The sequence below is a fragment of the Tachypleus tridentatus genome, unplaced genomic scaffold (genome assembly GCF_004210375.1).
Source record: "Tachypleus tridentatus isolate NWPU-2018 unplaced genomic scaffold, ASM421037v1 Hic_cluster_1, whole genome shotgun sequence".
NCBI classification, from domain to species: Eukaryota; Metazoa; Arthropoda; class Merostomata; order Xiphosura; family Limulidae; genus Tachypleus; species Tachypleus tridentatus.
In genome coordinates this window covers 9,258,323-9,274,976 of record NW_027467777.1, presented here as the reverse complement: position 1 = coordinate 9,274,976, position 16,654 = coordinate 9,258,323, and positions in this window count along the sequence as shown.

The following is a 16,654-nucleotide window of genomic DNA, read 5'->3' as shown; positions in this document are numbered from 1 at the left end:
TAAAGGTTGTTTGGTGTTGTTTTGGTAGCCGTGGGTTTGATTATTGATGTTCGTGGTTTTGAAAAGGAATCTGTTACGTATTTGGGTGTATTTGGGGCAGCCTTTGTAACTGGCTGCGTGGGGGTTCTGACAGTTGGCGCATCTAACTTGGTTACGCTCGTTAGGACACTGAGCGACCTCGTGAGATCCGCCACATCTGACACATCTATCCTTGGCCATACAATTAGTTTTGTGTGTCCGAACCGTTGACATTTGTAGCATTGGATTATTGGTTTTGATGTGTCTTTCCGGTTCGGTCGTGTGTCTTTTGAAAAATAAAAAGCAACCGTTTTTAATAATTTTTCTTGATCGTCTTTTGTTGACGGTTACCTTGATCAGTGGCGTTTTTGTTTCGTTCTGAATGAGATGATTCTGTTCGATGATGCAATGTCAAAGCCTTGAGTTGTTAATTCTTCAGTGATTTCATGATCTTCAATGTCGAAATCGACACCTCTGATTATGACTGTTAGTTTTGGTGTGTTTGTTTTTGGTGTTGTAATGGTGGCTTGAACACCGAAGGCATCCTTGGGCCAGTGGGCCAAAATATGCGCAAACTCTTGAGGTTCGGTACATTTAATCATGATTCTTCCATTAGGAAGCCGTTTGATGTCTTTAAACTGAATGCCCGGGTAATAGGACCTCAGTTGATTGACGATCTGTGGAATGCGTGTTGTTTTGTTTACTCCTTCGATGAACAGAGTTGGGATTCTGTAGTTAGGAGAATTGTTTGTTTGTGTGACAGTGATGGTGTTCTCAGAATTAGTGGCGATGGTGGTGTTGTTTGTATTCAAGTAATTATTGTTAGAGCAAGTGGCTTTGTCTTCGTTAACATGGGTTATGTTATTAATACTTTGATTTTTAGAACTATTATTAGCGTCGTTAAGGTTAGGGTTAGTAGCATAGTCAGAAACTATACTTACCATGTCCTTTTTCTTCTTCTTCTTCAGCCTCCTCTTGTTGGATGTCTCGTTTGTTTCATGGGATTCTGGTGTTAAATCCGACAAAAACACAAGCAATCACCTTCTACAGAAAACTAAAGAAGCAAAGAAAAAATCTAGAAAAAATAAATCTATCACTTGGAAACACAACCATCAACATGAGCAAAAACATCACATTCCTTGGCGTCACTTTCGACACAAAACTAACATGGAAAAACACATAAACAATATACACTCATCAATAAGAAAAAGGATTTCATATCTAAAGACTATAACTGGTAAACAATCAAAATGCGCACCGAACACCATTATACAAATATACAAGGCTTACATCCGTCCACTAATAGAGTACGGATGTCAAGTAACATACAACATGTCAAACAACACACTCCAAAAAATCCAAGTGCAACAAAACAAAATATTAAAATCCGCATTCAGTTTACCATCTTTTACACCAACAAATTATCTACACCAAATTAGTAATTTACCAACTATAAGAGATAGAATAACAGAACTTTCTCTGAAATATTATCGAAAAGCAGAAAACAGAAACAAACTAACGGCATCACTACACAAATTATCAAGTGCACCAACAAAATACATATCACCATACAACATATTTCAAAAAATCACAATCCACTCAACAAAGAGTTTAAATACATAAAACTATGTTATTAACATGAATTCCTTTTTTTTCAGGTACAGGGCACACGACAGGCAAAACTTTCGGCGCCTGTCGTGAAAGTGTAGTTTTCTCGGGTACCCCGTTTCCCCACATCAAAATCTTCGGGCATTGATTTCTAGATCCCAGCCCAGGCAACCTTTTGCCAGACCCAGAATCAGGCCGTTTGATTTGATCTGAACTTGAATGAATTACATTCATGTTCACATCTACCCAACTTTTTTCTTTTCGAGACAGGTCCCGACCTTTCCTTCTTTCCACTGCTACCTTTGCCTCCACCCAAAAGACCATTTAGTGAGACATTCCCACCCAAAAGTCAAGAATAATAACGATAATTAATTTATTAAAATAATAATTAAAAAAAAAACACCACTTAATCCTAATAACAATCCACGAAAGGGGACGAAGAGGAACTATAAAGTTCCTGAACACCCCAGTTGGAGAGAGAACTCTTCTGATTTCTCTCTCTCTAAACTGAACCCCTGCCACGTTAGTTTAGTTTAGTTTAGTTTAGTGTAATAGTCGAAGAGGAACTACAAAGTTCCTGAACACCCCAGTTGGAGAGAGAACTCTTCGGATTTCTCTCTCTCTAAACTGAACCCCTGCCACGTTAGTTTAGTTTAGTTTAGTGTAATAGTCGGAGTTTCAAGGTCGCCGTCAAGCAGAGCAGACGTGCAAGTCAAGAGCTGCGAGACAAGTGCATTGAAGACTAAATTATCCTGTGAAGTGCATAAAAGTTTTACTAAAAAAGGTTACCCCTTAGTCCTTATCAGGACTAGTAAAACAGTATGAAGAGAAAGAAGATAGTGACAAGATCCAACGGAAAAGCCCTTTCCAACGACGAGATCATGGATATGCTGAATAGAGCTATTGAAGGACCAGCCTCTGAATCACTGAGTAGTTCGACTGAGAGTTCCGAAGGTGAAAACTCAGGAGGGGAAGAATCACGAAGACCAGAATCCCATGAAACAAACGAGACATCCAACAAGAGGAGGCTGAAGAAGAAGAAGAAAAGGACATGGTAAGTATAGTTTCTGACTATGCTACTAACCCTAACCTTAACGACGCTAATAATAGTTCTAAAAAATCAAAGTATTAATAACATAACCCATGTTAACGAAGACAAAGCCACTTGCTCTAACAATAATTACTTGAATACAAACAACACCACCATCGCCACTAATTCTGAGAACACCATCACTGTCACACAAACAAACAATTCTCCTAACTACAGAATCCCAACTCTGTTCATCGAAGGAGTAAACAAAACAACACGCATTCCACAGATCGTCAATCAACTGAGGTCCTATTACCCGGGCATTCAGTTTAAAGACATCAAACGGCTTCCTAATGGAAGAATCATGATTAAATGTACCGAACCTCAAGAGTTTGCGCATATTTTGGCCCACTGGCCCAAGGATGCCTTCGGTGTTCAAGCCACCATTACAACACCAAAACAAACACACCAAAACTAACAGTCATAATCAGAGGTGTCGATTTCGACATTGAAGATCATGAAATCACTGAAGAATTAACAACTCAAGGCTTTGACATTGCATCATCGAACAGAATCATCTCATTCAGAACGAAACAAAAAACGCCACTGATCAAGGTAACCGTCAACAAAAAAGACGATCAAGAAAAATTATTAAAAAACGGTTGCTTTTTATTTTTCAAAAGACACACGACCGAACCGGAAAAGACACATCAAAAACCAATAATCCAATGCTACAAATGTCAACGGTTCGGACACACAAAACTAATTGTATGGCCAAGGATAGATGTGTCAGATGTGGCGGATCTCACGAGGTCGCTCAGTGTCCTAACGAGCGTAACCAAGTTAGATGCGCCAACTGTCAGGGCCCCACGCAGCCAGTTACAAAGGCTGCCCCAAATACACCCAAATACGTAACAGATTCCTTTTCAAAACCACGAACATCAATAATCAAACCCACGGCTACCAAAACAACACCAAACAACCTTACTACCAACTCCAACCGACTCGCAAATCAAACACGCTCAACCTCAACCAACACGTACTTACGCGGACGTAACACGCCCAAAAACAACACAAGCATTTAACCCAACAGATTTCACCACAAACTTGCTAGCAATGCTGATAGAATTGAGTGATCTCCCTCATTCGAATCGAGGCACGAGTCACTCAAGGCTGTTTGCAGCCTTGCAAGTCACTATTTTAACCTCCCTCACCTGAAACCACACCATCTTTCACTTAAAATTCACGCGAGGGAAATAAAACAACACAATGATACAACACATTAAAATCTTACACATCAACTGCCAAGGAAATCTTAAAGACAAAAGGTTAGAAATATACAACATAAACAAACATATAAACGCCAACATAATCATCATTTCAGAAACACTTTGCACAGAGAAACAAAACACCACAATCCCCGGATTCATCTCACACAACATACCTCACTCAGAAAACAACAGAGGTATAATAACTTACTTTAGTACAAAAATATCGCATCTAATCTCGATAGAAGATTCATTTAAATCTGACATTAATGAGACCATTTTTGTAATATACACTTTAACAACCGGCTAACTATTCCGACTCTAGCCATATATTGCTCACCAACCAAAAAATATCGACATTAACTTCCTTCAAAATGTGTTAATCGTAAACCCAAACCAATTATTATTGAGACTTTAATTCACCGCACACAGAATTAAGGGTAACAGAGACACACGCTAAGGATCCTGCATAAAAAATTTTATTTCTAGCAATAAAATGCAATTAATTAATGACAATACACCTACACACTTCTCAGCCGCCAACGGCTCATATGATGTACTCGATTTCATCATCGCACCCAAGGACATGGTTAATAGAATATCTAACTTTAAAGTGCATGATGAAATCACCAGTGACCACTTCCCGTATCATGTATGATTCACCCGCGCCACCCGGCTGTGGCGTACGTGACTCCTTCCGCATACACCTACACTGAAACAGACTGGCTCACTTTTAATGCCTCTCTGGACTCATACCTACCCCACCCAATCGAACATGTAAACAACAAAACAGAACTAGACAAATATGTTGATCAAATTACAGAAGCCATAAAGAAAGCCACAAAAAACACAATTCCTAAATCAAAAAGAAAACAATCACTTATTCAATGGACTCTAACACCAGAAATTCACGCACTAATAATCAAACGCAGACAATTACGACGAATACACTACATCACACGTGATCCAGACATTAAAACAGAAATCAATAGAACAAATACAAAAATTAAACAAGAAATTAAAAAGTCAGAGAAAACAATTGGCATAACTTCTGCAAGAACTTAGAAAAAACCAAGAAAAATCCAAAAGAATTCTGGAAAAAATTCAAGAGTATTGCGTCAGACAAAAACACAAATCACATGTTACAACACATCACACACAACAATAAAATCGCAAGGACGGACGAAGAGAAAGCTGACTTATTAGCTGACTATTACAAATCCGCTTTTAGCGATTTAAACTCAGTAGATTTCGACACACAACACCAACACCATGTCAACAACTACATAAATGCAAACCAAGCTTCATTCTCACCAGGATTTCCCGGAGATACACTAGAAGCATACTCAAATTCAATCAATAGAAAAATAACCATAACCGAACTAAAGATTAATATCAAAACTTGAAGAACACTTCCCCCGGACATGACCAAATACCAAATATTATTCTCAAAAAAAGTTCCACTCCCCTACTACAACACCTCACAAACATCATGAACATTTCATTAGCGACAGGGTATTACCCTGACACGTGGAAAAAAGCCATCATAACAACGATCCCCAAGAAACAAACTAACAGAACAAATCCAGATAATTTCCGCCCCATCAATCTGTTAAGCTGCCTTGGCAAACTGATGGAGAGAATTATCTCCAACCGTCTCCTCCATTTTGCGAATCAAACAACATCCTTCCAGAATCTCAAAATGCCTCCAGAAAAATAGACAAACAACAGATCACCTCACACGACTCACCGAATCAATATACAAAGCTTACAACAACAATCAAGTAACCATCGGGGTATTCCTAGATGTCAAAAAAGCATTCGACAGCGTTTGGCACAATGCCATCATATACAAACTAAACCACCTACAAATAAATCCTACGATAGTCAAATGGATTTCAAATTTTTAACCAATAGAACAGCACAAGTAAAAGTCAATAAAACCATATCCAAATTGTTTAATATAACGGCAGGAGTGCCCCAAGGATCAGTCCCTCTCCACTTCTTTACATAATTTTCGTCAGTGACATACCTTTTCCAAATCTAACATACACACACAATTCACAATACGCAGACGACATCGCAATCTGGAGCACCTCCAGAAACCCAGTAATGGCCATGTCTCGCGTACAAGAATCACTAAACAACGTCTCAACATGGAGCAACAAGTGGAGGGTCGTGTTAAATCCGACAAAACACAAGCAATCACCTTCTATAGAAAACTAAAGAAGCAAAGAAAAAATCTAGAAAAATAAATCTATCACTTGGAAACACAACCATTAACATGAGCAAAACATCACATTCCTTGGCGTCACTTTCGACACAAAACTAACATGGAAAAACACATAAACAATATACACTCATCAATAAGAAAAGGATTTCATATCTAAAGACTATAACTGGTAAACAATCAAAATGCGCACCGAACACCATTATACAAATATATAGGCTTACATCCGTCCACTAATAGAGTACGGATGTCAAGTAACATACAACATGTCAAACAACACACTCCAAAAAATCCAAGTGCAACAAAACAAAATATTAAAATCCGCATTCAGTTTACCATCTTTACACCAACAAATTATCTACACCAAATTAGTAATTTACCAACTATAAGAGATAGAATAACAGAACTTTCTATGAAATATTATCGAAAAGCAGAAAACAGAAACAAACTAACGGCATCACTACACAAATTATCAAGTGCACCAACAAAATACATATCACCATACAACATATTTCAAGAATCACAATCCACTCAACAAAGAGTCTAAATACATAAAAACTATGTTATTAACATGAATTCCTTTTTTTTTCAGGTACAGGGCACACGACAGGCAAAACTTTCGGCGCCTGTCGTGTGAAAGTGGGTTTTCTCGGGGTACTCCCGTTTCCCCCCACATCAAAATCTTCAGGCATTGGATTTCTAGATCCCAGCCCAGGCAACCTTTTTGCCCGACCCAGAATCGGGGCGTTTGATTTGATCTGAACTTGAATGAATTACATTCATGTTCACATCTACCCAACTTTTTCTTTTCGAGACAGGTCCCGACCTTTCCTTCTTTCCACTGCTACCTTTGCCTCCACCCAAAAGACCATTTAGTGAGACATTCCCCACCCAAAAAGTCAAGAATAATAACGATAAATAATTTATTAAAATAATAATAAAAAAAAACCACCACTTAATCCTAATAACAATCCACGAAAGGGGACGAAGAGGAACTACAAAGTTCCTGAAACACCCCAGTTGGAGAGAGAACTCTTCGGATTTCTCTCTCTCTAAACTGAACCCCTGCCACGTTAGTTTAGTTTTAGTTTTAGTGTAATAGTCTAATCAGTCTCGTCACACACAGGTCACGCACCACGACGACACGTTAGTCACGGTCACATCAAGTGAGTGAACAGCGAAATAGTTGTGAAAGTTTAGTTCTCTGTGAATTTCCACAGTCCTTTTCAGGGCTACAAATTTCTTCTGCCTTTCCTGATTAACAACTCAAACTCTACTGCAGGTGTTTTTCATTGAACCAAGTATACCGAGTTCGCCGCTTAAACAAACTCCCACGCTGGGGGTCTCACGGCGTAAACGAACTACTATGAAAAAGAAAACTTCTCGGCCGTCCACCCGCTCCCAGGGTCCGTCCCTTACTAACGCCGAGCGCCTTAAACTTCTTGCTGCCGCAAGCAAGACCATGTCTTCTGACGATGAACATAATACGTCCAGCGATTCTCTCTCAACTATCACGGCATCCTCGAAGAGCTCGGTTAGACCCAGCAAATACCCCGAACCACGTCCCACGGCTAACCCAGGCGCATCATCCAGCTCGGTCATAACTAAAGCACCACCTCCAGTCATCGTAGAAGGTATTCCTGCCGCGTTCCGACAGCCGCAAATAGCTGCCGAACTTCGCCGGCTATTCCCAACTGTTTCATTCAATAACGTACGTCGGCTTCCCCGTGGAGGGATACTTATCAAAACAGAATATCCGAAGGACTATGCTATTCTCCTTAAAGCATGGCCAACTGATGCTTTTGGTGGCATCCCCTTGTCGCAACGGGTACCATCAGACTCCCGAGGAAGACCATAGTTATCCGAGGTATTCCACATGATACCTCGGACCAAGAAATTGACGACGAACTCAAACTTCGTGAAGTCAAATTTTCCAACTTTTCAAGGATAAAATCTGCAAAGACTCAGCAGATCACACCCTTGATTAAAGTCAACATCACAGACAGCACTCAAGCCAACACCTTCCTGAAAAACGGTATAATTCTGTGGTTCCGTCGCTTTCGAGTCGAGGAGCCTAACTTCCCCGACAATAACATCTTACAGTGTTTTAACTGCCAGCGTTTTGGTCATACCAAGAGCGCTTGCACAGCCAAACCACGTTGTGTTCGTTGCTCAGGCGAACATTCTGTCAACGACTGCCCTAAGGAAAGAAATGATACCAGGTGTAGCAATTGTGGAGGGCAACATGCGGCATGTTTCCGTGGTTGTCCCAAGTTCCAGTTCGTTACCGCTATTAGGGCTAGATCTGCCAAGCCTCAACGGGAGCAACCTGTTCCAGTTCCTACCGCCAAGTTTCCATCTTTACCTCAAAAAACAACCACGGTCAACCAACCTTCTACTAGTAGTCAACAACAGACCCGTAGTTATGCTGACACTGTTAAGCAAACATCACTGCCACGACGTAAGGAACACGATCAATCTAAAACCAAACCTACCACTCTATCATTCATCAGACCGTCACAGGTAATAGCTTTTATCGTTAAAGTCATGATTGCTGCTGGCAACGATAATCTTAACAACGACCAGTTTCTTATCGCGTCTTGCAAAGCAGCTCAGGAGTATTTGAGGATCCCAGGGTTATCACCCGATATCCTCGGACAACGCATCAGTGAAGGAGTCTCCGAATCATCCGAATAGGTAAGACCAAAACTTTTTTTACCTTATTACACATTAATATTCAAGGTGGACTTAATTATAAAAAATACGAGCTTTTGAATTAGCTACTAACATAGATGCTTCTATCATTACTATAAATGAAACTCTACTCAACAATAACAATTACTTTCTACTCCCCCATTATAAGGTTATTTCTAAACCAAAAACCCCAAACACCAGAGGTATCGCACTTGCTTACAAACAGAACTTGAACATCACCTTGATCGACCACAACATACCAACCTATCACGAATATATACTTTGTAAAATCAAATTACCGCCACTACCAGATATAACCCTCTTAGCTATATATATATCCCCCCAGACCAACCCGGACATCGCATTTTTGCACTCCATTATTAGCACATATAACAATGTAATTATACTTGGCGACCTTAACGCGTCGCACCCCACACTCCGAGGTTACACTACTAACACTTCCGGTAGAATTTTAGCAAATTTCGTGCATACACACAACCTTAATGTAATTAATAACAACTCACCGACACATACACACCATAACGGAACACAAAGTGTAATTGATCTAGTAATCGCTACCCCACCAATAACACACCTGATACACAACTTCAGGGTACATGATAATATCGGAGGAGATCACAACCCTTTATCTTTTCAATTAAGTGTTCCCAATTGGAATAATTCCACCAGAACTGCAACCACTGATACCCCTAATAACTTTAACTTCTCAAAGACTGATTGGCCGTCATTTAACCGAACCCTAAATACACTCCTCCCTGACTACCTTAAACTCGCAAATACCAAAGACGACATCGAACACTATTACCAAGAAATTTCCACAGCGATATCCAAAACCATACAACACATAGTTCCTACCAAACCGTCACAATACACACCTAACTCCTGGAAAATCACCCCCGAAATTCACTCTCTAATTATTGCAAGACGGAAACTCCGCCGTGAATTTATCATTACGCGCAACCCACTACTTAAGCCACAAATTAATAAAATAAGAAATAATTTACAACGCCTTATTAGAACAAAACAAAAAAGAAAATTGGAATAATTTTTTGTAAAAAATCTTGATCACCTTAGACCTAATCCCGCTACCTTCTGGAAAACCTTTAAACATATTTGTCGCGAAAACTCTGACACCGGAACAATCACATACGATAATTCTACCGCTAACAGTGACAGGGAGAAAACCGACCTGTTCGCCAAATATTTCCAGCGCACCTTCTGTACTCCACTACACACAAACTTCAACAAACATCATGAAATGAAAGTAAACTCTATTGTCACAGAAAATAAAGAACTTTTTTCCGTTAAGTTTCCAGTAGACCTAACTTATACATACACGACCAATAGCATAACAACCCCAATATCTACACAGGAGATCAAGCTACACATTAGAGAACTCAAAAATAAAGCACCCGGGGAAGACTCCATTCCTAATGTCATTCTAAAAAATGCCTCTAATGAATTCCTTTCACACCTTACTAATTTGTTTAACCTCTCCTTTTTCTCAGGCTATCTGCCTAAGGCATGGAAATCCGCCATTATCACTATAATACCAAAGAAAGGATCTCTTTCTCACCACCCTAATGATTTTAGGCCAATTAGTTTATTAAATTGTATTGGCAAACTTATGGAAAAAATCATTGCTTCCAGATTGCTTTGGAAATTAGAAAATGAAAACCTTTTATCAAATATTCAGAACGCTGGCCGCAAAAATAGACAAACTGCAGATCACCTTGTAAGGCTTGTTGAAACAAGCTTTACAGGGTTTAACAAACTCCAAGCCACAGTCGCTGTATTCTTAGACGTGCAAAAAGCTTTTGATACTGTCTGGCACAATGGATTAAGATATAAACTCTTAAAGTTCAAGGTACCCCCCACTTTCCTTAGATGGATTTCTAATTTTCTAGAAAACCGTACGGCCAGAGTCAGAATTAATTCTAATCTTTCTCAGTCATTTACCTTCAACGCAGGTGTCCCACAGGGATCGGTTCTTAGCCCCTACTGTACTCCCTCTTTGTTAACGACTTACCACAGCCGACTACGTCATCTACCTTTGCATCACAATATGCAGATGACATCGCCTTATGGTCCACCTCATGGGACCCCTCTAGCAGCTAATAAAATACAAAAGCTTTAGATAGTATTACTCGCTGGTGCAATAAATGGAAAATCACGCTCAATCCCTCTAAAACCCAGGCTATAATCCTTCACCGTAGGCTCAATAAGAGATTAAAACGTGTGAAGCTTACTAAACTTTATCTCTATAACACCCTATCTCTTTCTCTAATACTGCCAAATTCCTTGGTGTTACAATCAATACACGACTTACATGGAACTCTCATTTCAAAAAAACGTTAGAAAGAAAATGCTAACCAGAATCTCATACCTCTGTAAAATTAGTCACTTCACCCATGGCTGCAGGTCTGAAACTATTCTACATATTTACAAAACATTCATTAGGCCCTTAATGGAGTATGGAGCCATGGTAACATGTAACATGAACAAGAACCAAATACTTCTATTACAAAGAATTCAAAACCGAGTTATACGACTCGCTCACCGCCTGCCACATTATACACCCGTGGAATATGTCCAGAAACACACTAAAATCTTACCAATTTCACACGTATAACTAAACTTGCTTCCAAATACTTTCAAAATCTACTCATCGTAACACACTCACTTCTGACTTTAAAACATGGCAGCTACTCCTAAATCCTGGTGTAAATATTTATCGCCATTTAATTTTATCCTTAATTTGTCTAAAACAATATAATTCTTGTTTCTCTTTTGATAAAATTTTCAGTCTCGTTTCAGGTCCTGTTTACCTCTCAAGTCCAGCATACTTCAAGGGCACTAAGCGGGCTTCATTCGGTCCCGTTTAGTGAAAGTGGGTTTTCTCGGGGTACTCCCGTTTCCCCCCACACCTAAATTTGAGGCATTGGATCTTTAGATCCCTGCCAGGGCACTTTGATCCATCGATCCATGCCCGGCCCTGAAATGGCCCGTTTGGTTGTTGTTTGTATTTATCCGGCTTGCTTCTCGTCGTGTTTCTTCGTCTTTCTTCTTGGGTGGGATTTGCTTTGCCTTCGCCTTGTTGCCTGCCACGCTCACCAGACAAACACTTGCATATATTTAATAAATCCAGTAATCTGTCTATCAGTATTATCTTCTAACGCTATTAAATTAAAAATTCCTATCTGGTGCGGGGTTGAAGGAGGACTAGTTAGTCTTCGAGCACCCCAGGGGATTAATGTTTCTTAGGAAATATTAATTTTTAACCTAAACACCTACAGATATTGTGTGTGTGTGTAATAGTCTAATAGAGTACGGATGTCAAGTAACATACAACATGTCAAACAACACACTCCAAAAAATCCAAGTGCAACAAAACAAAATATTAAAATCCGCATTCAGTTTACCATCTTTTACACCAACAAATTATCTACACCAAATTAGTAATTTACCAACTATAAGAGATAGAATAACAGAACTTTCTCTGAAATATTATCGAAAAGCAGAAAACAGAAACAAACTAACGGCATCACTACACAAATTATCAAGTGCACCAACAAAATACATATCACCATACAACATATTTCAAGAATCACAATCCACTCAACAAAGAGTTTAAATACATAAAAACTATGTTATTAACATGAATTCCTTTTTTTTCAGGTACAGGGCACACGACAGGCAAAACTTTCGGCGCCTGTCGTGTGAAAGTGGGTTTTCTCGGGGTACTCCCGTTTCCCCCCACATCAAAATCTTCGGGCATTGGATTTCTAGATCCCAGCCCAGGCAACCTTTTTGCCAGACCCAGAATCGGGCCGTTTGATTTGATCTGAACTTGAATGAATTACATTCATGTTCACATCTACCCAACTTTTTCTTTTCGAGACAGGTCCCGACCTTTCCTTCTTTCCACTGCTACCTTTGCCTCCACCCAAAAGACCATTTAGTGAGACATTCCCCACCCAAAAAGTCAAGAATAATAACGATAATTAATTTATTAAAATAATAATAATAAAAAAACCCACCACTTAATCCTAATAACAATCCACGAAGGGGACGAAGAGGAACTACAAAGTTCCTGAACACCCCAGTTGGAGAGAGAACTCTTCGGATTTCTCTCTCTCTAAACTGAACCCCTGCCACGTTAGTTTAGTTTAGTTTAGTGTAATAGTCATCTCACGTTTACATTTATTGTCATACTTCGAAAGATACCTCTTGTAAATTGATAAATTGTTTAAAAGGCACCGGCGACTGTCGTGTGAAAGTGGGTTTTCTCGGGGTACTCCCGTTTCCCCCCACATAAAAATCTTCAGGCATTGGATTTCTAGATCCCAGCCCAGGCAACCTTTTTGCCAGACCCAGAATCGGGCCGTTTGATTTGATCTGAACTTGAATGAATTACATTCATGTTCACATCTACCCAACTTTTTCTTTTCGAGACAGGTCCCGACCTTTCCTTCTTTCCACTGCTACCTTTGCCTCCACCCAAAAGACCATTTAGTGAGACATTCCCCACCCAAAAAGTCAAGAATAATAACGATAATTAATTTATTAAAATAATAATAAAAAAAAAAAAACACCACTTAATCCTAATAACAATCCACGAAAGGGGACGAAGAGGAACTACAAAGTTCCTGAACACCCCAGTTGGTGAGAGAACTCTTCGGATTTCTCTCTCTCTAAACTGAACCCCTGCCACGTTAGTTTAGTTTAGCTTAGTTTAGTGTAATAGTCTCGACACACAACACCAACACCATGTCAACAACTACATAAATGCAAACCAAGCTTCATTCTCACCAGGATTTCCCGGAGAGACACTAGAAGCATACTCAAATTCAATCAATAGAAAAATAACCATAACCGAACTAAAGATTAATATCAAAAACTTGAAGAACACTTCCCCCGGACATGACCAAATACCAAATATTATTCTCAAAAAAAGTTCCACTCTCCTACTACAACACATCACAAACATCATGAACATTTCATTAGCGACAGGGTATTACCCTGACACATGGAAAAAAGCCATCATAACAACGATCCCCAAGAAACAAACTAACAGAACAAATCCAGATAATTTCCGCCCCATCAGTCTGTTAAGCTGCCTTGGCAAACTGATGGAGAGAATTATCTCCAACCGTCTCCTCCATTTTTGCGAATCAAACAACATCCAGTGGCACAGTGGTATGTCTGCGGACTTACACACTAAAAACCGGGTTTCGATACCCGTGGTGGGCAGAGCACAGATAGCCCATTGAGTAGCTTTGTGCTTAATTCTAAACAAACCTTCTGAGAGACAGTTTCTCTGTTGCTCTGTCCCTCAGACACTATTTCGTTTTCTCCCAAGCGCATGGATATTAAACATGTAATGGATGTCACTCTAAATGAAATAACTATTTCCGTGTATCGATTAACCCTCTGTCATTCTATCTTTTTTGCTTTCTTAAATAATGAGTAGCTGTTGTTTTCTTGTTATTATCATAATTATCTTGTACCATTCGGTGACGACATGTATTGGCTGAGTGTGTATACGTTCGTTTGTCTGTCTTCATTCACTTAACTACAAACGAAAAATACTCACTGAGAGCATAGAGGTGGGAATGGAACAAAACTCTCTAATAATGTGTGTATTTCTACTCGCACGTTATAAGCATGGTTATAGAGAAAGCATGCTTGAACTGTTAATAGTGAAATAGATTCGATGTGACTTTCTCCTTTTCATGATGTGGTGGCCCTGAAAAGGGCCGTTTGAATTGAAAAGAGAAGAAGAACACATTACTTTGAACTGGTGTACTTAGTCACAGCCTTGGTCCCTTCGGAGACGGCGTGTTTGGCCAATTCTCCAGGTAAAAGCAGACGCACTGCAGTTTGGATCTCCCGGCTCGTGATAGTTGATCGCTTGTTGTAGTGAGCCAGACGAGAAGCTTCGGCAGCAATTCTCTCGAAAATGGGGGGCCTCTATTAAGGAGCATAAATCATATTAGTTATTAATAACTAGTAAATCTAATAGTAAGGCACACTATTCAGCCGTATATGCATGTGCATACGGAATAGATTTCTCCATTACATTTGTGAAAGGCTCAGTACACTTCACTAACTAGTAAGGAGGCATACAATTTATATGGGTGGCTAGTAGTATAATACTGTTGCGAAAGAGTTAATTAATGAAGGAGCCCCGAGTTATTTTCCTTCGACCAATTGTGATTAAAACTAAAATGTAATTAAATGCAGTACTAATTGAAATTAAACTAAAGTTACGAATCATTAAGTATAATTTGAAAACGAGCATATCTATAACAGCACAGGGAAGAAATAAATAAAGTCGCACTACATTACTTTCTTTTCTCGAACGTTCGTTAGACTACAAATCTGAGCATGAAACGTTTTAAGAAATTTTTTTACCATTTCACTCGCTCGATATAACAAGTGTTGTTACGGGCGGAATGAGTGTTTTGTTTGTTTTCTGTAACGACTTATATGGCAAACTCTTTATCAGGAGATGGTGGCCCTGAAAGGGCCGTTGATTTTAATGATATCACACAAAATTGGAAAAGAAGCAGCTTACTTATTTCTTTCCTGCCACCTTCTTGGAAGCAGCCTTTTAGGGGCGGCTTTGGCCTCTTAGGGGCTTTCGGTTTACTGGCTGCAGGTTTCTTTGCTGGCTTCGCCACTTTCTTTGGTTTGCCTTTGCCTTGGGTTTTAGCAGCTGTCTTTGCTTTCTTCTCAGCTACTTTCTTGGGCTTACTCGGGGCTTTACTTTTCTTTGCAGTCGTTCCTTCTTTCTTCTTTGGTTTTTTCACCACCTTCTCTTTGCTCTTTTGAGCACTCAGCTTGAAGGAACCCGTAGCTCCTTTTCCTTTAGTCTGTGTGAGAATGCCACTATTCACTGCTGATCGAAGATACTTCTTGATAAAAGGGTTCATCCGCTCCACGTCGAGTTTATAGTTGGCAGCAATGTACTTTTTGATAGCCTGGAGAGAAGAACCTCCGCGTTCTTTGAGAGAAGTAATGGCAGTGATTACCATTTCGGATACCTCAGGATGTACGGGTGCCGTTCTCGGTTTTTTTCGCTTTTTGTTTGCTCACCTTCTTAGGAGAAGGAGCCGTGGTAGGCGCCGTCGCATCAGCCATTTTTAAAGCTTTTTTTATTTATTAATCTTTCTACTCGGTTGAAAAATACGAGCACAAGCACGTGAAGACCTTAAGTAAAGAGAGAGCGGCCGTAATTGAGAGCTTCGTCTAACTGAGAGAAGTCAGCTGGGGTCGCCATTTCTCGCGTCTGAACGTATCATCCGGCTGTGTTTGTTCACACAATTCTGGGTTCCTTTTGAGAAGTTTCGAATTTCCAAAATTTTTCCTAAGGTCTACTAAACGAAAGTTCGATCTTTCTTCTATAGATAGGTCTATCCACGATTCGTCAATGGTGGCATTTTTTACCATAAAACGTGCACCAGTGCGAATGAGAAGCTTCTTTAGGATACAGAAGTTTTTCTAATCGTTTCTCAAGTCACATCATAGAGTGTTTCAAGTAAACAAAACATTTCACATCGAATATCTATATCACACACCCTCAAATGAAAGTAGAGTATTTGTAAGAGAGCATTATATCATCGGAATATCACGTTAGAAACGAGGCAGTCTCTAACACGTCGTCATTTCATTTCATGTTGGGTAGTGCTAAGTGCAGAAGCTTGTTCCACGCTACAAAGAAATTCTCCCGAACAACACAGAAAAGTAGTTTCTATTCCTTATTCAGAAATTGTTTTCGAT